Source organism: Megalobrama amblycephala, linkage group LG2, assembly GCF_018812025.1.
Source record: "Megalobrama amblycephala isolate DHTTF-2021 linkage group LG2, ASM1881202v1, whole genome shotgun sequence".
In the NCBI taxonomy this organism is placed as follows: Eukaryota; Metazoa; Chordata; class Actinopteri; order Cypriniformes; family Xenocyprididae; genus Megalobrama; species Megalobrama amblycephala.
The window spans coordinates 60920677-60944937 of record NC_063045.1 but is presented as its reverse complement, the minus strand read 5'-3'; the positions used below and the strand labels follow the sequence as shown (position 1 = coordinate 60944937).

At 36.6% G+C, this 24261-nt stretch overlaps 1 protein-coding gene across 1 annotated transcript in view; it reads left to right on the top strand.

Annotated features, from left to right (window-relative positions):
- The first annotated feature begins 5835 nt into the window (after nucleotides 1-5835).
- Nucleotides 5836-24261, top strand: part of LOC125262530 (cAMP-specific 3',5'-cyclic phosphodiesterase 4D-like) — a 298694-nt gene continuing 280268 nt past the window's right edge. Inside the window, 1 exon segment of the mRNA XM_048181333.1 lies at nucleotides 5836-5941. The gene's annotated coding sequence lies outside the window, so the exon portion shown is untranslated.

The following is a 24261-nucleotide window of genomic DNA, read 5'->3' as shown; positions in this document are numbered from 1 at the left end:
TGATGTTATTCTTGTGTATTTAATTTCAGAAAGGTAATAATCTCGCAAGCTGACATACATGCTAAACATCAATCTTAGTCAATTAATTATGTTATGATGTCTAATATACACCTCAATTTCTATGAGAGACAAATTTCAATGTTTTTAATCTGTTATAAACGGTATTTGTGCCCTGAAGTGTATTTCAGCTTTCTTCCTCAAGAGGTCAGTAGTGCACTAATAATCAATCTCTTAGAAACCTGGCAAAAAAAACATCACTGCATGTTTAGTACAAACCTGCCAGGATGGAACTAGAAAAATACTATATATATATATATATATATATATATATATACACACACACACAATACTTTGTATATACCTTATAATACTTTGGTAATACTAGTCCAGTTGCCATGTCAATAAAGCTCAACTGAACTGAAACAGTGACGTGTTCAACATTGTTCACTCTTTAGTGCAAAATGGCATATGATCTCATATGAACACATGAACCTGCAAGTTCACATCTTAATACACCTCAAAACACCCTCATATCCTTCTGAAGTGTTGCATTTATACACCAACAAAGAGACTCGCTGCAGAAGACATGAAAATGAAACCCTAATAGTTTAATTCTTCATGTTGCACACATGTAAATATGTCCTGAATTGCAGTCAGAAGCACAATGCCTGCTAAATACATGGTTCTAATTATGTCTAACAGGAGATGCAATTTAGCTACAAATAAATCAGATGAAACCGGTGGTAATTACGCTCACAAATGAACATAATTACTCATGCAATTTCACAACAATATATTTTTTCCTTCACAAGCCCGTCGCCTGACATAAACAAAACACATGCATGCGGTGAATTCTCTGTGTGTCAGAGTTGAAACAGACCTTGATCGTGCAGAAACGTCCCAGCTGGCCCTGGGCTCCCCTGGTCTATTCCAGGTAATCAAATGCTGCCGGCATGCAGGTTTACGCATTAATTACATCTCTTTAAGCGGCCTGTTCAAAGGCAGTGAATCATCCGGCAAGTTGAAGATAGAGTTTTTGAAGGTCACTTTCCTTTATAGCTGGTGATCAATATCTGAAGCCTCTGGGCTCCATCCAGTTTCAGCTCAGCCGGAGACGAGAGAGAGATGTTGGGTTCTGAAAGAGGAGTTTAAATTTAGCATAGCATGAGAATACAGTGAAGAAACAGTTTTATCATTCGCTATATCTGAAACCCACAAAAAGTTTCATTTGGAACCATTTTAAACAAAAGAACCCAAAAGGTTCTATAGAACTTTAAAAAGGATTCCAAACATGGAATAACTGTATGACTAAGATTTACTTTTGCTTTAACAGTGAGTAAATATCATCAATATTTTCATATAGGTTCATATATGGGCCATTCAACAGAATTGATGCAACTGCTGTCTCACAACCAAAAAACACATTTAAAAAGCATTTAAGTATTCAAATTTTAGATGTTTACTGAGATCCTTCTGTTATCTATTGAATCCCACAATAATATTTAAAATACCAGTAACCTTCATATAAATAAAATCTTCATTTATTGGGTACTTTCAGTTGGGAGGTGTCTGTCCTGAACCCTAACCCCTTAACTTCAACTTGTGAAAATATTGAAATATTTTTTGCGATTTTTCCATTGTTTTTAATAATATATTTTTGATTTTTTTTAGTTAAAAAAATATTTATTTTATTTTTAAATCATGAAGCTTTATGTTAAAAAATGTGTCCCGCATTTTCATGTCACTACCGAAACAGTGTGTGTTTTAGTCCATTAGCTGAGACTGATTTTAACACACTTCTACATTTCTGATCAGGAAGTATTCCTGTGTCCCTCTGTCTCATTGCCTCTCTTTCATAGTAGATAGATCATCATCATCGAGTTTAATGTGTTTAAAAGTCTGAAAATCTGTGTGTAACTTTAAGGAACGTCACTACCAAACACCTTTTTTCTGCAATTAAGCAAACTTTTTTGGGTGTTATTCCATAAAATGTAGTTTTTATGTGTGTACAACTGTTCAGAACTGTGCTAGCTAACCATGTGCTGATTAGCATCTTTGCGCTAGGCTCAAAAGTATCTAAAACTGTCATTACCGAAACAGTCACGTCTGAAACGTGGTGAAGTTTCGGTTGTGACATCGTTTTTTGAGTGTTATTCGATCAAATTTAGTAATTTATTCTGTGCACAACTGTTCAAAACTGTGATAGCTAACCATGTGCTGATTAGTATCTTTGAGCTAGGCTCAAAATTATCTAAAATTGTCACTTCCGAAACAGTCACGACCGAAATGTGAAGTTTTGGTTGTGACATCACTGTTTTTTGAGTGTTATTTGATAAGATTGAATTTTTATGTGTATACAACTGTTCAGAACTGTGCTAGCTAACCATGTGATAATTAGTATCTTTGCACTAGGCTCAAAAGTATCTAAAATTGTCATTACCAAAACAGTCACGACCGAAACGTGGTGAAGTTTCGGTTGTGACATCATTGTTTTTTGAGTGCTATTCGATAAAATTTAGTGATTTTTCTGTGCACAACTGTTCAAAACTGTGCTAGCTAACCATGTGCTGATTAGCATCTTTGCGCTAGGCTCAAAAGTATCTAAAATTGTCATTACTGAAACAGTCACGACCGAAACGTGGTGAAGTTTCGGTTGTGACATCGTTGTTTTTTGAGTGTTATTCGATCAAATTTAGTTCTTTTTCTGTGCACAACTGTTCAAAACTGTGCTAGCTAACCATATGCTGATTAGCATCTTTGAGCTAGGCTCAAAAGTATCTAAAATTGTCACTTCCGAAACAGTCACGACCGAAACATGGTGAAGTTTCGGTTGTGACATCATTGTTTTCTGAGTGTTATTCGATCAGATTTAATGATTTTTCTGTGTACAACTGTTCAGAACTGTGCTAGCTAACCATGTGCTGATTAGCATCTTCGGCTCAAAAGTATCTAAAATTGTCACTTCCGAAACAGTCACGACCAAAACATGTCATCATTGTTTTGGTAGTGACAAAAGGGAACACAGTCATTTATTTGGGGGAAATAAACCAAAATTTAGTACAGTTATGCAAATCATTAGTGTTCTAGTATGTGAGTTAAATTGTGTCATGTGATGTGGTCACTACCAACACATTACCGTCTCTACCGAAACTGTGCAGTCACGACCAAAAACTTAGGATGTTTTGTCAAAAATAAAGTATATTGAATGATCAACTAAGATGTTATTATAGTGTTTGGTTCAATGTATATTCAAACTAATGAATCCTTCACTTTGAAATGAGTTTGATAAACTTTTACAGAGAAAGATTCAAAATACAACAAATCTCATAAATTACACTTGAAATATTGTTAAAATTGTAATTGTTATTGATTTACATGTGAAAACTTTTTTTTTTAAAATATAGCAAAAAATATATTTACATGGTAGATGTAAACAAAATCTTAATAGATCAATGTAACCTTTCTCATGTATTATTTCGGTAGTTTCGGTAGTGACAAATTTGGAGAGAGGAAACAATTTTTTGTACAGAACCTTAGTTTTAGGAGATGAATAACGTTAATGGGTTTTTATTATGCAACCCAAATGAATCCCATTAACAAAATATGTATATTACGCTTCATAAGTCTCAATACTAAGTAAATGAGTCTACAAATGAAAGTGATATTAAAATACTTTGTTCAAATGCCACAGAAGTACTTTGTTTATTACGATTTCATGCACACTTTCTGAAAGCACAAATGATTTCAAAATGATATTTGTGTCTAATGACACGAGTCTGTGAACTCACACTGAACTTGTTGCGTGACCTGCACATCAGCACTGCATGTACCATGTTCAGTAATAGTATCAGTGAGATTATTGATCAATATTTGCCCCGAACTGGAGTTTCGCCAGCCATTCATCACACTAAGTTCAATGATTCTGTCTGACAAACAAAAGCTCTTCTGTGCTGTGCAACAATCAATACTGTCTGCAGATCTCTATTAATAAATATTCACTTTGAGCCTACTTAATGAAGACGGCTGCAACATTCAGGTGTTTTGTGATTAAATGGTCCACATATACAATCATGCGAAAGCAGCCGCAGTTATGCAACAAGCTATTGTAGTGAGGATTTTATAGTGCTATTTCTCATCCAGCTAATTTACCATTAGATTAGTGCCAATGAAAGAGATGTACAAAGACATCAGAATCACCATTCAGACTATCTGGATGAATGCATACTGGCTGTGAATATGCTTAGAGCCCGTAAGTTGGCACAAATCAGAAGATTAGGTTATGCAAATACATAATTAAAATAGGGCAGGATAAGGAAAACATTGATAGACTGTAAAAAAAAGGGTGGAACAGTCTTGAATGTTGTGTTTTGAAAACTCCATTCAAACGTCAGCTATGTTTGACGTCAAACCTCACGTGACGCACCAGGAGGCGCCAAGAAGAGCTGAAGTAAATGAAAAACAAAGCTGCTTCAGAAAAATTCTTGGCTGGAATATCAGGATGATAAGCACACACGTTATAATAACTGTTTCCTAGGAAAAAGAAAGTTGTTTTTCCTCAAGATGCCGCTCGACGGTTCAAAAAGCCATTGGATCGTATTCAAATCTCATTTCACATAGTAGAAAGTATATTTATTTACATCTATTGCTTTAAAGGATTGGTAACTTAAAGGGTTAGTTCACCCAAAAATGAAAATTCTGTCATTAATTACTCACCCTCATGCCGTTCCACACCAGTAAGACCTTCGTTCATCTTCAGAACACAAATTAAGATATTTTTGTTGAAATCCGATGGCTCAGTGAGGCCTGCATAGCCAGCAATGATTTCCTCTCTCAAGATCCATTAATGTACTAAAAACATATTTAAATCAGTTCATGTGAGTACAGTGGTTCAATATTAATATTATAAAGCGATGAGAATATTTTTGGTGCACCAAAAAAACAAAATAAGGACTTATTTAGTGATGGCCGATTTCAAAACACTGCTTCAGGAAGCTTCAGAGCGTTATGAATCAGCGTGTCGAATCAGCAGTTCGGAGCGCCAAAGTCACGTGATTTCAGCCGTTGGCAGTTTGACACGCGATCTGAATCATGATTCGATACGCTGATTCATATTGAAGCTAATGCATATCGAACGCTCCGAAGCTTCCTGAAGCAGTGTTTTGAAATCGGCCATCAATATATGCCGTTATTTTTTTTTTTTTTTGGTGCACCAAAAATATTCTCGTGGCTTTATAATATTAATATTGAACCACTGTACTCACATGAACTTATTTAAATGTGTTTTTAGTACATTAATGGATCTTGAGAGAGGAAATGTCATTGCTCCCTATGAAGGCCTCAAGGAGCCATCAGATTTCAACAAAAATATCTTAATTTGTGTTCTGAAGATTAACGAAGGTGTGGAACGGCATGATGGTGAGTAATTAATGACATTATTTTCATTTTTGGGTGAACTAACCCTTTAAGTTCAATGGACTCAACAAGTCATCTATTATTATTATTATTTTAAAGCACTTCATTATGAAACGGGTACATTTCAGCTATAAGAAGCTGCATAATTCAGTTCAAGTTTTGTTCTCATCTGATAGTGCAGTTCAATCAGAAATATCGCAGAATATTAAAGTGAACTTTCTGATTTGTGTTCATAACGTACCACGTGACCACATCGGTTATGTGAGGCAACATTTTGAAGAATTATTTACACCTAAATATTGATACTGCGAGATTTTAATGCACATTTAAATTGAAAACAGACAGTGAATCGTTAAAATAAAATTATTATATAGACCCAAAATACCTGACCGGGCAATGTAAATAAGTACCGCCCATTTTCAGTTTGCGCGGCACGTTTTAGCGCGGAATGTTTCCTGAACCTCCAAAATACGATGAAGCTGATTTTGAAAGATGAATTAAAAACTATATTGGACCCCACAGCACGTTCGTGAGTAACTGATGTTAATCAATTCACATGCGAAGCGGTTGTTAATCATTTTAAATGTCATGTATGTATAAATCTTGAAGGAACCGCGGCAAAACAGCCGTTGAGCTGAAGTGTGTGACTGAGGCTGCATCCGAAATCACATTCTTCCCTACTATGTAGTTGGCAAAAAACAGTATGTGACACGGATGACCTCGTGCTTCTGGCAAAGAATATACACTAACAAGAAGCGACACTTAATAGAAAGTTCCATTGAAACACCGGCGCCCAGCAGCAGCCCTGCGTTTCCGCCATTTTGGGGTGAAAGCGAGTCTTCAGTCCACTAGTTTCTATGGCGATATCAGCTGCTTTGTTAAAACAAAAAGTACATTAAAGCTGAAATCCAACCTGAATTATGTCAACACAGAATAAAATACTATCACTAGTGATCATCAAATCCTTTTTACAGTTTATTTTACACACTTTGTGTTGAAGTCTTTTTAACTTTTTTCACAAAACCTTTGCTCTCTAGAAACCCAGTCAGTTTGGGTTAAAATTCTTTAACATATGAAATTAAATTAAAGACATGCATCAGAAAAATTGAGAATGTTGGACAATATGAATATAACAGCTTGATTTTGCAGTGTTGTCTAATGTCCATTAAAGCAAAAGTGTCCAAAATTATGTGATTATAACGGACACAGCAATGCATCATGAATTATAAGATCGTTATGTTTGTAGCGTGATCCATTAAAATGTACAATATAGTTTTTACAATTTCAATTCAGACCTAGATATTATTACTATTACTCCACTAGGTCTGAAATATAGTGTTCGCTGCAAACATGATGATCTTAAATTTATTAAAATTAATTTATTAATTTACTATAATGTGTAAAGTTGCGTAAAATGGAAATACTCAATAGGCTAACTACGCTACCTCAGATGGATGAATGGTTGGATTCCACAACTGGTAAAATAAAACATATGTAAGACAATACAACATTTTCTGTGGGAGCCATACAATTTACTGGTGACTTAATTTAAAAAACTGTTCTGTTCCGCTTCTGATTTGGCTGTGAAATTCGCCGATTTTGGGTGCGTAAGATGTGAAGGATTCAATGCTCCAGTTAGTATTTTCACCCCATAATGGAGGCTGCGCTACCGGAGCGCCATCTAGTGGCTGTTTCCCAAAAAGTATCAAAGTGTCGCCTCTTGGGTTCTAAGCTCTTTGCTTCTGGTGAGATTCTCAAGTACAATGGACACTTTACTATCCCATGAGGCCATGGGAGAGAATTTGTGAATGGCAGTAAAGCAATGCAACTGATGCTGGTAGGTCACGTGATGACAGCATGGCGAATGTAGTATACTACATTAATTTATACTATATAGAATGCACTTTTTTTAGCAGTCATGAGGTAATTTCTTGTTCAAAATAAGTACCTACTCAAGAGAGTATGCGATTTCGGACGCAGCCTTTGTGTTTTCAAACAGGATTCCTGAACGCTTCTTACGCTTCATGGTCGCGCCCCAAATACGCCATTTGTTGAGACTTTTATTGCTGGTCGTTTCTCAATAAGCTCCCTAGTTCAGTATTCCGCACACTTTGCCAGGAAATCTGCCATTTTTTAGTACTTTTCCCATTGGCAGTTGAAATTCCCAAAACGCACAATAAAAACACGTGAACAGGGATGCTGAAACAATTTTGGGGCCTGTTGAAAAACTCGGCCATTTTGGCTGTGTCTGAAATCACATACTCTCTTGAGTAGGTACTTATTTTGAATAAGTAATTACTTCATGACCACTAAAAAAGTATGTTTGGTATGAGTATGAATTTAATCTCGATGTACTACATCCGCCATGTTATCATTATCATGTGACCTACCAACGTCAGTTGCGCCGCTTCACTGCCATTCACAAATCCTCTCCCGTGGCCTCATGGGATAGTAAAGTGTCACTATCCCATTCTCGAGACTTCAGAATCTCGTCAGAAGAAGTTCATCCAGGTACATTTTGCCTACTCTTTTATGAATACAGTGAATTCGGACATACTTCTTTTGTCACATACTGATTTGTGCTTACTATATAGTAGGGAAGTATGTGATTTCGGATGCAGCCAAAGACTTTTATGCATTGACGATGGACATTCATTGTTATGCTATGAATTTGCATTGTGTTGTCTATTAGCTGAATTACACAGATGAGGTTTGCTGAAGTTGCATCTTGTGATAGTCTTGGAAGCGTCAGTTTTGCATCATGCCATTCTTTTGTTGTCTGTTAATGAATTTATGGAGTTACATTATAGTTGTATAATTTAAGCTTGTTGAACATTTTATTTTAGAAAACTTAACATTGAAACAAATAACATTGTAACATTAAAAATATAGATTTTCTAGCAAATATAAAAATGCATTGCTAAAAATAATGATTTTATTTTAATTTTTTGGTGGCCAGCCATCAGAAAAAATCCTTATTGTTGAGTTGCACTGTACTTTTACAGCTGGGAATGAGGTCATCATGATCCTGACGTTTAATAGATCCTGACTAGGGAACTAGGGAATGGAATGAGACACTGCAGTTGTCAGCAGACAATGACTTAGTTGACTCAGCATATTAAATGCTGGTTTAATTGATCAAACAAGAATCAATGTGTGTCAATTCATTTCATGACGTATGTATTTCTAGAAGGTGGAAAATTGTGATATAAAACCTAATTAAGTAATTATGATTGTTTTTTAATGTAAGGAACCTTGACTAAGTGGACTCGATGAAAGAAGATGTGACTTTGGCACATCTTTTATGTGGACGGCGGCCGTGATGATTGAGATTGTTTGGTTGGGACGCAGGAAATAGTTCTTTGACCACGGCATCCATTCAGAACAAATCTGACCTGCAATGCTTTAGCACAGGGGTGTCAAACTTATTTTAAGTTGAGGGCTGGATGGGAAAAATGTAACCATGTGCGGGACGATTTTAAACCTTAGTGAGCTGACAGTTACATTAATATTAACCATACAAACTACACATTAATTTGCAAGAAAAAAACCACACTGCTCTTTGAAAACTGCATTTGTCTTTACTGCGAAAAGACTATTAGATTTTTAAAATAATGTTTTAAAATTTATTTATAGCCATTTGGTATACACATCACAGCATTTTGAGCATGAGCAGTTGTTTTTGATTTAAATTAATTGCTCCAAGAAAATGGGCCTATAAAATAAGCCTAGTTATTGTTTTTGCTGTTTTTGTTACATGTAACCTTAATAAATAGGGTTATGACACCAAAAGCTACTAGATTAACTCACTCAAATTTTTAAATGTTGTTAGACAAATAAACAGTCAAGTAATAAAATAGTAAAAAATAATCAAATTACGAGTAATAGCACAAATAAATACAACAGAACACTTACATGTAATAAACAGTGCTTTTCATGAAGGTTTAAACAGGAGATTTTCAGGTACTGAAATTGTAATCTAACTATTTAGCTATGGATTAAACTTTATTAAAGTTAGTCAAGAGCAGTTACAGATGCATAAATAATGTTTTGAAATGTTGAAAATATAAAATGTTAAATACTGTTATTTGAAATTATTTAAAAAATGAAAAGACACTTTAAAAGTGAAATTAAACCCGCCAGTAGGTGGCAGCGAATCACTATTAATGAGTGAGTCATTGAGATTCAACCGATTCATTCAAACGGCTGATTCATTCAGGAAATGTTGCTCAGAGATGCAAAACAATGCTGTGGACTTTGTTTGGAACTATTTTAGTAGGCGAAATAGAGCGAAACAGGCGATTTGGTGTCTAAAATGTAAATCACTTGATATTAAGTTCTTGTTCATTAAACTGTACGATGAATAAAATCAATATCACATTTTTAATCATGCTGATATTTGGAGAAAAACGGCGCTCTTTGTGTAATATTGGTTAACTATATTAAATTATATAAATATAGATATACAGGGGCATTTTTGCCCCTTACCCTGGGTCATTCTAAAGGCATTTTAGGACACTATATATGCACGCGCACTAGTCTAACCTACTAGACTACGTCACGTAGTGTATGCGTGCACTCAATGTGTGTGTTTTTGTTTGTTTTTTGTAAAGTGAGGGACATACTCGATAATTTCAGATCGTTTAATCAACAATTACGATATCATAGACAATATATATATCGCACACCCGACAGCACTGGCCCGATCGGGCAAATGACCGCTGCGTCTACTGTCCCGAGCGCCAACACTTATTGTTGAACCCTGATAAGACACCTGCACAAAACAAATAGCAAACGGACTGAATGAAAATGCAAATTCACTTTCTGTCAGTAGGTGGTGCTTGTGGAACAGCAGCGATATAGCTCTTCATTGGTTACCGCTGTACACAAAGCAGCGCTGCGCTTATAAAATAGGCTACTTATACGGAGATCAAAACGTTTCTGAAGACAGTTCCCTTCTAAGTTACATTCATATAAACCCAATTCAATATTTATATTTTTCTTCCTATATTTCACAAACAGTGAGCTTAGCCTGGTACAGTATTTGCTCTGCTGTGTGCTTGTGTTAACGTCCTGTTTACAGACATCGTAATATTTCCACACAAATGACAGTTTGGGAAATGATTGCAAAGCAGTTTGTTTGCAAGTCCAGAATAGATATTGGCCCAAAATAAAACTAATAACGGTTCGCATTATGGCCAGTGGACCATGCATAACTATTTTTATTATTGTTCAAATAATCCCCTAGGCTGGATTGGACACCTATGTGGGCCATATTCGGCCCACGGGCCGTATGTTCGGCACCTGTGATTTAGCAGATAGACTCTTGAATTTTGCAACCAAACTATATTGCCTTCGCATTATAGGGCCCTATAATACACCCGGCGCAATGCGACGCAAGGCGCAGCGCAAGTGTGTTTGCTAGTTTGCGTCCGGCGCCGTTCGCGTTTTCCCGTTCAGCGCCACGTCCTTAAATTAGTAAATGCATTTGCGCCAGTTAGTGCGCCCATGGGCGTGCTGGTCTAAAAGAGGTGTGTTCAGGCGCATTGCCGGCACATTGCTATTTTAAGGAGCTGAAAATAGACTGCGCCAAAGACCAACTCAAACCTGGTCTAAAGTCAATGACGCAATATTTTTTTGTTAGAGCGCGTTGGTAGAAACTGTCCACAGTGCGCGTTGACTTTGCTTATTACACACAGGGATTCGCATCACACAAACATGCCAAATATTAAAAACAAAAGGATTACAGTGTAAAAGAATATTATTGTGTAGGCTACATAAATATAAAAGCGTTCAGCTTTTCCGCCAACAAATTCCGCCATGTAAATAGCAATCCGCCATGGCGCGAGCGCATCTCGCTCTTAAAGGGAATGGGAGATGACACTCTGATTGGTTTATTGAACGTTACGCCCATTACTCATTAAGAGAATAGGGACAACCCATTTCAAAAATGCGCCCCGGCGCACGGACCGTTTTTCCGTCGTTAAAATAGCAAAAGTGGATTAGGACACGCCCGAGTGCACCTGCGCCGTGCGCTTTACACTTTGGGTTTAGATCGTTAAAATAGGGCCCATAATGTTAAAGTAATAGTTCAACTAAAAATGAAAATTATCCCATGATTTACTCACCCTCAAGTAATCTTAGGTGTATATGACTATCTTCTTTCAGACAAACACAATCTTATTTAAAAATATCACAATAACACAAAATTTAAAAATATCTTGGCTTTTCCAAGCTTTATAATGGAAGTGAACGATGGACCTGATTTTGAACCCAAAAAAAAAAAAAAAAAAAATGCATCAGTCTATCGTAAAACTATAAAGGCTATAAAGTAAATAAAGGCCTTCTGAAGAGAAGCAATGGGTTTTTGTAAAAAAAAAAAAAAAAATCCATATTTAAAACATTTTTAACTATAATAACTAGCTTCCGGCAGATGGCCGTACGCATCGATTTGCGGTGGAAGAGTAACCTCTGACCCGGCACATGACTTAATGACGAACGCGGAAGCACAGAGGAGAGAGCAAAACAAAACACCGGTCACGAATTAGAAGTCTAAAATGAGAATTTTTAAAGAGAAATGTCAGAGGATTTCAATATTAGAGAAGAGGAGCTTTGTTTGTTGCTCAGCTCTAATTGTTTAAATCGGAGAGGCGTCTAAGCTTACAATAATGAGAAAGCTAGTTATTTTATGTTAGTTATAAAGTTTTTCTTACAAAAAAACAATGCTTTGCTTCAGAAACAATGCTTTGCTTACTTTCACTGCTACTTCCCCCATTCACTGCTATTATAAAGCTTGGAAGAGCCAGGATGTTTTTAAATATATATTTCCGATTGTATTTGTCTGAAAGAAGAAAGTCATACACCTAGGATGGCTTGAGGGTGAGTAATTTCATTTTTGGGTGAACTATCCCTTTAAATTAGTATTAAATCGGCCCCTCCAAAGGCTTTTTTTGTACTAGAGCTGTGTTAAGAATAATTGCTTTTGACATTATACTGTACTTCCAAATATCTTAGAAAACAGATCTCTGCCAATAATTTACAGGGCTATTATATTGAATTTGTGGTGAAAATTTACTCAAGAGTGGAAATAGCTCTGTTGATGGTACATGGCACATATCGCATTTTCTCACGCCTTTCCCAACCCTTTGTAAGCTACAGACACGTAAAAACAACACCCACTGGCGCTCGGAGCCCGTCACTGTGTTTTCTTTGGGATAAGCAGGAACGCGTCAGCACAAGTTCACATTAACTCTCAAAGGTTTTTTTCATGACCAGCTGTTTTTAACCCATTTCCTTGTTGCAAACTGTCAGCTTGCTCGTTTCATGAAATGCATGGGGTTACAGTAGCTTATCCTTTGGGAGTACACAAAAGCAATAGTAATTTTTTTTCCTAAGTTACAAAAAATAACCTTATTCATTGCAGCTTTTCCACTCTAAATATGCAACACATACATATGGGATGCACATTGTACTGTTCACACCAGCTGGGTTGCTTGAACACCAACATCCAGCCTGTTTTGCATCATGGTTTGCATTGATCACGATCATAGCGTGCTGCATATTTAATTAAGGATCAGTTCCTTTGCTGCATCCCTTTATTTGTTTGCAAGAACCTTATTTGGCCAGATTATACACTTGAGTACCGCAATTCCTTTGAGCTAAGACAAGACGCTGATGTTGGCTGACAGGCCGCACTCATGTTGTTACTAAATTAGGCCGATCTGCATCAATATAATGGGTTTTGTGACAAGGCAAATAGCATATCACAATGTTGTTTTGTGCTGTTAGTGGCCCCATTACATGTGATTTAGTGGAAATGAGCAAATGCATTGAGGTGCGAAACATACAAAACATTACATTTGGCCAATTTTGGGAATCTAGAAACAGCCCCCATCGTGGAGGTTGTACTTTGTTGTTTGTCTTTTCCTTTTATGACTCCAGGGTTCATGCTTAAAGATCACAGGCAAATGAGTGTTTGTTGTAACTTGTACGTCAGGATTGTGTGACATTCAGAACTGAAGTGAAAATGAATTGAAATTGAGGTAGCAAACAGGATGTAGAATTGTAATTTGAATTTGACAAAATGGAATTGCTTGAACATGCTTGAAATATAAACTGAATGCATATGTATTGCATTATAAATCAAACTGGAAATAACCAGGCGCTAAAAATATACCCATTAAAAGTTCATTGAAACTTTCACTCGGGGTCTTAAAGGAGACCTGATTCCTGGGGGGACTCGATTTCTCACCACACCGGGAAGATTTGGGAACGAGTGGTTCATTCATAAATCCGTAAGATCTTACCTTCATGCTGTGGAAACACAAACTAGAAGACCGAACACAACAAGCACAGCGCTGAAAAGGGGCGGGGCTGCAAAAGGTCTATAGCAGTGGTCGCCAACCCGTCGATCGCGATCGACCGGTCGATCTTTATCACTGTTCCAGTAGCTCGCAAAAATAACAGAAATATGAGTACAAAAATAATTTCTCCAGTCTTTGTACTGTATTTTTGTATTTATTTTTCTGTTATTTTCGGGAGCTACTGGGACAGTGATAAAGGTAAATAGCCCACATTATGTCTGAGTCTGTAAAACGGCCGTAAACAAGAGGCCAGAGACGCTGAAGACGGACACAAAGAGGAGAAAATTCTGTAGCAGGCAGAGCAGCTCACTGTTCACGATGCTCGAAATATAGGAAGAAAATATAAATATTGAATTAGGGGTGAGGGATTATATGAATGCATCTCTAAAAGGAATTACTGTCTTCAGAAAAATTTCGATGGCAACGGCATTTTATTTTCATCTTACCTCCGAATAAAGTAGCTAATTATTAGCGCAGTTCAGCTTTGTTTACAGCGGTAACCAAGGAAACGCTGTATCACTGCTGCTCCATAAGCGCCGCCTGCTGTCAGAGAGTGAATTTGCGTCTCATTCAGCCTGCTGTTTTTGTTGCATGCTTTTTTGTGTAGCATATAATTTCACAAAGATAAAGTCAGACCGTTCTGTTTTTGCTTTAAATCTTGAAATTAAATCTCAATTAATTCAAATAAAAAACAACTGCTCATGCAATGTGCGTAGCATCTTTGTTTGGATTGTGATTAAAAAGCAGTGTTTCCCTCTAATTTGAAATGGCTATGTATTTTTGTTTATAATAATTATAATAATAATAATAAATATCTGCAACCAGTATCAGAATCGGCCAATTTGCTTGTAAAAATAAATAAATAAATCAGAATCTAAATTGGCCACGAAAAAAAAAAAAAAACTAAATACAATCTGGGCTGTCTTTTTCTATCAAGTAGATCTTGTCTTTCATAAAGGTCGAGGTCAGGGATCTTGGGCTTAAAAAGGTTGGTGACCACTGGTCTATAGTATGTCTGGTGATATATGCAGGATTTCTCCTGTCTTGTAGTTAGTTTAAACCCCGCCCCTTTCTGCAAGCTCGCATTTAGATCCACCTCTATTTTTGAGTGCAACGCCCACTCCTCATAATCCAATCAACAACTAATGGATAGAACCAAGTCCCCGCTCTACATTTTTTCTTTTTCAGTAATTCATTTTATTCAGAAGTACGTCACAATACTGGTTAAAAACCAGTGTTTGAAATTATGCATACACTGTAAAAAAGAATTGTTGGTTTAACTTAAAAAAGTAAGTTAGCTGGTTGCCTTAAAACTTTGAGTTCATTGAAATTAAAAAATTGAGTTAATACAATGATTGGTTTTATAATACAATGATATTTTATAATATTTTTTTTACAGTGTAGAAATTTGTTTATTTATATGTCATTATATTGTTATACAAACTTTTACTTTTTTAGACTACGATCGAAGATTAATTTCCCAGAATGCTGATATTTACTTTATATAATCAATAGATTCACATTTTGATGTCAGCATGTTTTTTTTAAGTTGTCTGTAAACAGAAAAATAATAATAAAAAAGATTTTTTTGAGAATAAACAGTGCTAATGGATCAACAAAATGGTTCTTATTTTTGATATTTTTTTATTAAATTGTAGTTCAGTAAATTCCTGTGTCATTTCAATTCAAATTCCAGTCCAACTCCATATGTTGTTGTCCATTTCAATTCAAATTCACCATTAATTCAATTCTGAATCGACTCATTCTTCTTACATCTGCACGAGTTGGTTTAGATGTTTCAGTAAACCAGTTTAGTATTTCATAAGCATTGGATTGTCATTGTTTTCTGGTCTTCAATCCCTTATATTTGATGAAATTCCTCTTGTTCTCTCAAGGTAAAAGTCTAGTAGCCATTAAATGCGGACATCAGCGCAGGTTTTATTGACATCTCAGTTGAACTCTGTCCCTGGTCTTCAAGATTTTCCTAACTTTGAATGTGGAAGCGGCCATTCAAACTACGCTGACCACAAAAACTAGCATCAGTCTTCCCAACCTCAATAACACCATTGTCAAGCTGTATCCGATTTCCTGACCGCTACGACCAAACTGTTTTCTGGCTCCTGGATCCTCATGTGATCCAAATAGTGTTTGAAAAGCGTTGCAGGCCGGTTAAACCTCAGAGAGGTGTGGTGCTGCTTTCGTTTGCACAAACAATGGAGTGAATGAGCGCTGTGTGGGATTAGAGCTCATTGTCAGTGGTTTAGTAGGTTGTTCCTGAGCTGAGCTGCACACGCAGCCTCGACTTCTCCTCCGGCGAGTTGGATCCAGATCTGCTGGTTTGGAAGGGGGTGGTGGGTGTGTATGTGACACATCATTGGCTTGGGCTGCACATACAATCAGTGTCATCATTGTAAACCAGCGTGTAACCACGCATTGGGCTGCTAACTACGCTCAAGACTCAAGAATTCATTCACATTCTCTTCGCTGGAGTAACAAGCCAATGCGTGTAGATGTCCAACAGCCTCTTGTAGACGAAAGCAGGCGTTTCTTTTAGTTCACTGGGCATCAGTGAAGGCACACAGGTGAGTTTCTTCACTGTCAGTCTTTATCTATTCTCAGGCACATTGACATCTGAATCTCTTGCAACAAGTAAGTTGAGATTGCCGTTGTTTAGGGATCTTATTTCCTGATTGAATTATGCAGTGTTGGACTAGTTTCTTGAAACGTAACATCTTTTAAAGATGCCTTGACGCATAATGAAGGTTCTTCAGTGGTTGCTACTTTTTAGCAAATAACCATCTGCTTTTTAGGTCTATAGAGGTATTGAGTTGCTACACTCTTAAAAATAAAAGTTATTTATTGGGATCTTTGAAACACTGTAAACATCCATGGAGTCTTTCCATTGCACTGAAGGTTCTTTGCAATGGAAAAAGTTTATTTAGATTCTACACAAAGACAAAAATGAGGTTCTTTGTGGGACCAGCAATAGTTCTTCTATGGCATTGCTGTGAAAACCTCCTCTTGGAAACTTTATTTTTGAGAGTCTGTGGTTCTTTGGAGATTCAGAAGGTTCTTGATGTTACATTATAGGTTCTTGTTTTTGGGGTTCTTTAAAGAACCATTACATTGATGGTTTCCTAAAGGTTTTATTTGTGAAACATCAAACCTGGGCTTTATTTTCCACAGAACTTGATTATGTGAAGGTCCTGGATTGGTTGTTAATTCTGTTGGAAGAACCATTTTTTGGCCTTGAGTTGCTTCTTTGAAGATCTTGATGTGGCAAGGTTCTTCAGTTCCTTTTTGGTTTGTAGGTTCATAGAACTACATAATAATACCCAATCCTTCATTTTCTACAGTACTTGGTAATGGTGAAGATCCTGTAGTGGTTTTTAGTTCTGTTGGAAGAACCATTTTTGGTCATATAGGAATCTTACATTCTAAAAAATGCTGGGTTAATGAACAAACCCAGCGACTGGGTTGTTTTAACCCAGCGGTTGGTTTAAATGTTTGCAGTTTTATTTAACTCGACTATTGATTAAAAATGACTATATGGCTGGCTTAAAATGGACCCAAAATAGGTTGGAAATTAAAAATCAGACACATAATTACTAGATACAACAATATGTGAACATTTATTAATAAGCAATTGAATTATTATTCATTAAACTTATTTATAAATGTTCATTTCCAACATACTTTGGGTTAATTTTAAGCAAGCAATACAGTATTTTTTAAACAATAGTTGAGTTAAATAAATCTACCCAGCAGGTTGGGTCAAACTTGATGGGTTTGTCCATTTTTAACCCAACTTGGGTTGTATTTAACCCAGCATTTTGTAGAGTGTAGGTTTGTTTTTTGGAGTTGAAGAAGTCATTACAGATTCTTCAGATGCTTTTTGGTTTGGTTCATTAAAGGGGTGGTTCAATGCGATTTCACTTTTTTAACTTTAGTTAGTGTGTAATGTTGCTGCTTGAGCATAAACAGTATCTGCAAAGTTACAGCGCTGAAAGTTCAATGCAAACGGAGATATTGTCTTTTAAAGTTAAATGCCTACAAACACGACCGGTTTTGGACTACAACGGGTTGGTGACATCATAAACCCTGCAAAACACGCCCCCGGGAACATGCAACAAAGTGGGCGAGGCCAATAAATTGTTCATGCTATAAATTAAACGCTACCTTTACAAAAATGCAACTACTCAGTCATGTATTCGGCTACAGTAAAGCTTTAATCAGGATAAAACTGTAATTTGAAAGCTAACAAACAGCAGTGACAGCATCTAAACACTTTGACACAAATACTAAATGAAATACCATTCATAAACGTCCTTTAAAAGCCACGATTGCTGTTCATCTGGGTCTAATTCGGGCTCAATTCGATACAGCAATATAGACGCTATTATTTACATTTTCACTAAGGCAACGGATGGTAAGGGGCGTGTCGTTTCCAGACGCTTCAGCGAATCATGATTCAGTGGACCAGCTAACCAATCTGAGCACATTTTGTATGTCGGAGGGAGTGGCTTAATAGAAGCAGGAAGTCAAACGAGCCGTTCATATGACAGTGGAAACAGAGGTGTAGAATAAAGGTAAAATATATGAAAAATACAGTGTTTTCAAAAAAACGAAGCATTGAGACATGTTAAACTGTGCCCCAAAAACACAATCAAACACTGAACCACCCCTTTAAAAACATGTGCACTGATGGTGATCTTAAAACCTGAATCTTTATTGTACAGTTTTGATGTACATCCTAGAACTTGCATATTTGTCTTCAGGGCATCTTTAACACAAAGTGGTTTAATCTTCATAAAGCTAAGTTACTCATATAGGGTGTCACATTGAAGTGTGTTTCAATTTGATGCCGAGTGACCTCAAAGGGTATCTGGACACTTAAGTCTCAATTATAACTGTCTGAAATTGTATAATTCTATTTTGTCTCAATATTAACTATGAATCAGCTGGTGTTTTGGTAGTGAATGTATGAAGTAAATTCTCCTTAAATTCACACCTAGCAGAGAAACCACATGTTGAGAATCTCATTAACTATGCACAAGATCTGCTAACCACAAACAAACACAGTGTCACACAATACCGTCTTTACTTTGGACATTGTTTTATTATTCAAAACCCAAGAAACCTCTTTTGTGAAATGTTTCTTTATAATAAATGCCAAATTGTTTGATATTTTATCCAATGCAAACATTCTGACATTTTAAAGTGTGACTTTTGTAACCAAATACTCTTTGGGGCCACTGGAAGTTCAAGTGCAAAACAATAGTTACTTTCTTTAGTGTGCAATGTTGCTGTTTGAACATGAAAAAGGTCCAAAGTACAAAGTCATTCCAAAATCACTTCAAATAGAGTTATTGTCTATATCAGTGTCAGTGTTTCTGAACTCCCTGAAACGCCTCCATTGTAGTCTTGAGTTTTCTTCTGGGAATGAACACATCACAATATTCCTCATTTAAATAATTCATATGAAAAAATAAAGGGGCGGGGCCTGGTTGAGTTAGTTAGTAGTGTGTTGAAACTGGCGGTTATGGTAAGGGGCGGGACATTGACCAATCAGAGCACAGTGTGCATTTCAGAAGGAGGGGCTTCATAGAGACAGGAACTAAACAGAGTGTTACTGACAGACTGGGAAGAGAGGAGCTGCAACAATGGAGAATAATGAACATTCAAGCATGAAAACCTGTTCTTGTAGAGCCCAAAAACATCAAGACTTTGAAAAAGGGCATAGTAGTTTCCATTTAATTGGACCCACCTCTTGTTAGCCTGATTAGTGGCATTTGCCAAGGCAGCATCACTTACTAATTGCTCGTATTAAAGTTAGTGATTGGAACAAACCCATAACCCTAAGCAATAAACTTATCCTATATGATTTGTGTTAGAGACATGAATTATTTCTCAAATCATGTGGCTTGATGAGGAGAAGTGTGTTATAATTTTGGTCTGCATACGTTTGTTTGGAAGTCTTACAGGTTATCCACTTTCCTTATCTTTTAGATCAGCATGAAAATTGCAAAATAAGTATAAGACTGGAGCAATCACAGCATTCTGATTTGTGTCATGCTTCCTGCGTCTGTGACGTAAATGTGTAAAACCTTCTTGAAATTCCTGTTTTATTTATTGCAAGAGTGTTTTTTTCTTTTTTCAGAGCGACACAATTACGTCTCAAAATCCTTTCATCATGATCTCTTTACATGCAACCGCCGTCTCCTTGGAACGTCTCTTTTGGCTAATGTTTTGAAAATATTTCTTATTTTAAATTATTTAAAGGATTAGTTCACTTCAGAATTAAAATTTCCTAATAATTTACTCATCACCATGTCATCCGAGTTGTTTATCTTTCTTCAGTCGAAAAGAAATTAATTGCATTCCAGGATTTTTCTCCATATAGTGGACTTCACTGGGGTTCAACGGGTTGAAGGTCCAAATGTCAGTTTCAGTGCAGCTTCAAAGAGCTCTACATGATCCCAGACGAGGAATAAGAGTCTTATCTAGAGAAACCATCGGCCATTTTCTAAAAAATAAATAAAAATTATATACTTTTTAACCACAAATGCTCGTCTTGCACTGCTCTGTGATGCGCCACGCATTACGTAATCATGTTGGAAAGGTCACGCATGACATTTTGTGAGCGTTTGTGGTTAAAAAGTATATAATTAATTTTTTTTTTTCATAAAATGAGCGATGGTTTCTCTAGATGAGACTCTTATTCCTCGTCTGGGATCATGTAGAGCTCTTTGAAGCTGCACTGAAACTGACATTTGGACCTTCAACCCGTTGAACCCCAGTGAAGTCCCTATATGGAGAAAAATCCTGGAATCCTTTTCTTCAATTTCTTTTCAACTGAAGAAAGAAAGAAACATCTTGGATGACATGGGGGTGAGTAAATTATCAGGAAACTTTAATTCAGAAGTGAACTAATCCTTTAAAATTAAGAAAAAAGCATTTGGCAGTGTTAGAGCTGCCGTTAATCTTAATAAATCTCGAAATGACAAAAACTCTCTTTGTCAAGCATCTTTTTGGTTTCCTAATTGTTGAGTGTTGGACAAGAAATTGATATTTAAAGCCAGTAGTAGTGTTGTCAAAAGTACCGGTACTTGGGAGTCTGAAATTTTAAGTCGGTACTGAAATTTTGAAAATGTGACGATACCCGCATTTCTGTATATTTGGTACCCACTGATAGGGCTGTGGTAGTATTTACTTGAATATGACACGAGTGAAGCACAAAGCTTTGTTTACAAAAGAAATAATAGGTTAGCAATTAAATGTGACATCGCATCCATGGAAACATTTGGATTCATGCACACTGCAAAAAATGCTGTTCTTGCTTAGAAATTTTGTCTTGTTTCTAGTCAAAATATCTTAAAGTTCTTAAGTACAAATATTTTCTTGTTTTCAGGAAAAATAAATCAAAATTAAGTACTTTTTTCCTTAAAACAAGCAAAATAATCTGCCAATGGGGTAAGCAAAATAATCTTAGTCCAAACTGAAAACAAGATTATATTAGGGATGCACCGATCCGATATTCAGATCGGTATCGGCGCCGATACTGCCATTTTTGCCGGATCGGGTATCGGCCGGACGGGACCGATCCAAATCCGATACTGTGCGTGTACTATTCTGTGATTGTTAGGCTCCACAAAAGGCACAAAAACATTAAAAAGCACCATAAAATTTCTGTGCACTATATTCCAAGTGTTCTGAAGCCATTCCATAGTTTAATTTGAGGTACAGATGAATATTTTAGTTGTTAAATTAAAGTTCACGTAAAGGCCTCCCTCCGCTGCGGCTGTCAGTCACTCTCCATTCAGCATTCAGACTGCGTGTCGCGTTCGGTAACACAATGAAACTCTCTCCAAGATGAATCAATGTTTCTATTATTATACTTAATCAAGATACCGGTAATACAATACCCATCAATATATCTTAACTTTGTGCTTTGAACTTTTCACTGCGGAGCGCTGCGACTCCATGATGCTTCAAGCGCATCATTCTGCACACGGGATACGCATAAGCGCTTTGTGCCGCTCTGTATGGGAGCTGTTCATATTATGATACTTTTGCGCAATGAAAGATTGTTCAATAGCATTTTTTTGTTCTGTCCTATCTATCATATGTTGCTGCATCATTTTAATTTTGATATTTTAATTATAAGACATTTAATAGCTTCTGATTTCATCCACATTTTCATATGTATTCACAAACTTATAGGATAAACAAATAGGCCTAGGCAGGCTATGCATTTATTTATAGTATGAAAAGAAAGTATTATGAAAAAAAAGTTCGTCTGCGTCACTTTCAGTTTTCATCTTTCATCTCATCTCAACACTTTTTGAGGATCGTAAGTGAACGCGATCATCTCTTCTTCTTTACTACTTTACAGAAGGAAATAAACATGTTGAAAAAATATGTTGAAAAAATATCAAAAAATATGTTGAAAGTTGCAGTAGCTTACCGAAATCTGTATCACGTCAGTTCAATCAGTGTTGTAAACAATGTCACGTAGGAAAAGCTATTCATTGACCATAAACTTATAGTCAGCAGCAAGAAAAATAAAACAAACTATTTAAAACAAAACAGATTAGAAACTTTAATTATGTAAGCATAAGTATTATAATATAATATAATATAATAAAATGGACAAACTGGGGTGTGTGTAATCAAACGCATCGTTTTCATTTTCTGGAGACTGAACTCGCGCTCTGCTGCCACACTGGAGCACGCTCACCACCTACTGGACAGGGGTGGGAATTACAGTTGCAAGTTACATCAGCCTCAGTAATCTGTCAAAATGACGGACAGGCTGCAGATTTTTTCCGTCACTGCTAAAAAAAAATTCCAACAATGACGGAAAATTCTCGGTTAACCCGACCTTTGAGATTATATATTATATACATGCCACACTACCGCCGGTGACACTCCACGACCGCGGTTGCGCGGTTGTCATGCCGACCGTCACAGCCCTAAGTGAGGCATACAGTTCATTAGGTAATTTAGCGCTTTTCTTATTACTTGAAGATCGGATCGGTATCGGCCGATACTGAATCCCAGGTATCGGGATCGGTATCGGAAGTGAAAAAGGCGGATCGGTGCATCCCTAGATTATATATCTTATTCTTGGTTTGAAATAAGATTATTTTGCTTACCCCATTGGCAGATTATTTTGCTTGTTTTAAAGGTCCCGTTTTTCGTGGTTTTTTGAAGCTTTGATTGTGTTTATAGTGTGCAATATAACGTGTTCATGTTTCGCCTGTAAAAAAACACAGTATTTTTCACATAATTTACTTATCTGCATACCGCTGTTTCCACTGTCATAAAAACGGGCTGATGACTTCCTTGTTCTATGAAGTCCCTCCTTCAGAAATACGTAACGAGTTCTGATTGTGCCAGCGGTTCCTGTGTTGTGATTCGACAGCTCTTGAGCGAACCTTGCCCGGAAAAGGTCACGCCTCTTACCATAACGTGGAGATGCACGCGCTCAGTGTTATTGTAAACATGTCTTTAATTTTACCCTATCAATTTGAGCCGGAATCAGACCCGGTGATTGGACTGCGGGATGAAAATAACAGCGTTTCGACGACATGGCGACAAACACACTCTACAAACGCAACTCTTGTGTATTCCTGTGGGCGGAGGTTAGTCAAAAAACTGTTTTAGTGACGTCATTAAAGAAGGAAGTAGAGGGATGTAGTCCAAACTGGCCGTTCGATGTAGGCGACTTCTGTTAAATAAAATATCTCGCTTGGCATTGAACTTTGAGCTTTAAAATTGTACAGATTTTATTTATACTCTAACAACAACATTACACACTAACTAAAGTTTGAAACATGGGATCACGAAGAACGGGACCTTTAAGAAAAAACTTACTTAATTTTGACTTATTTTTCCTGAAAACAAGAAAATAATTTTTACTTGTCAAGAAAATGCTTCTTGATTTAAGAACGTTAAGATATTTTGACTAGAATCAAGACAAAAAATCTAAGTAAGAACAGCATTTTTTGCAGTGCAGAATGACAGAGGTACGCGAGTCCATACATTTAAGCTTTGTATTCTGTTTTGCGAATCGCGATCTGGTCACCTGATTAGCAGAGAATTGAACAATATTCCATTAGTTATTCCACATGGAATCTCTGTTTCTTTTCCCAAATCTTCACTCACGCAGGGGATTATAAACGTTTCTTTCGTTCGCATTTAGGCCTATTATAGGCATTCTTTACTGTGGTAAAGTAGAAAAAACACAGTAGGACAGAAACCTTTTTACTTGCACGTCAATTTCGAACACATTTGTGCTTGTTTTAGACTTTATTAAGGCATGTCAAGTTTATTTGTTTCACACACCGGTGATATTTAGTTTTGTTTTCTCTGGCAGCGCCAAACATGCTGTGGTACCCATTAGTGTTGTCACGGTACCAAAATTCCAGTAGTCGGTACCGATACCATGAAAATTTTACGGTTCTCGGTACCAATTTCGGTA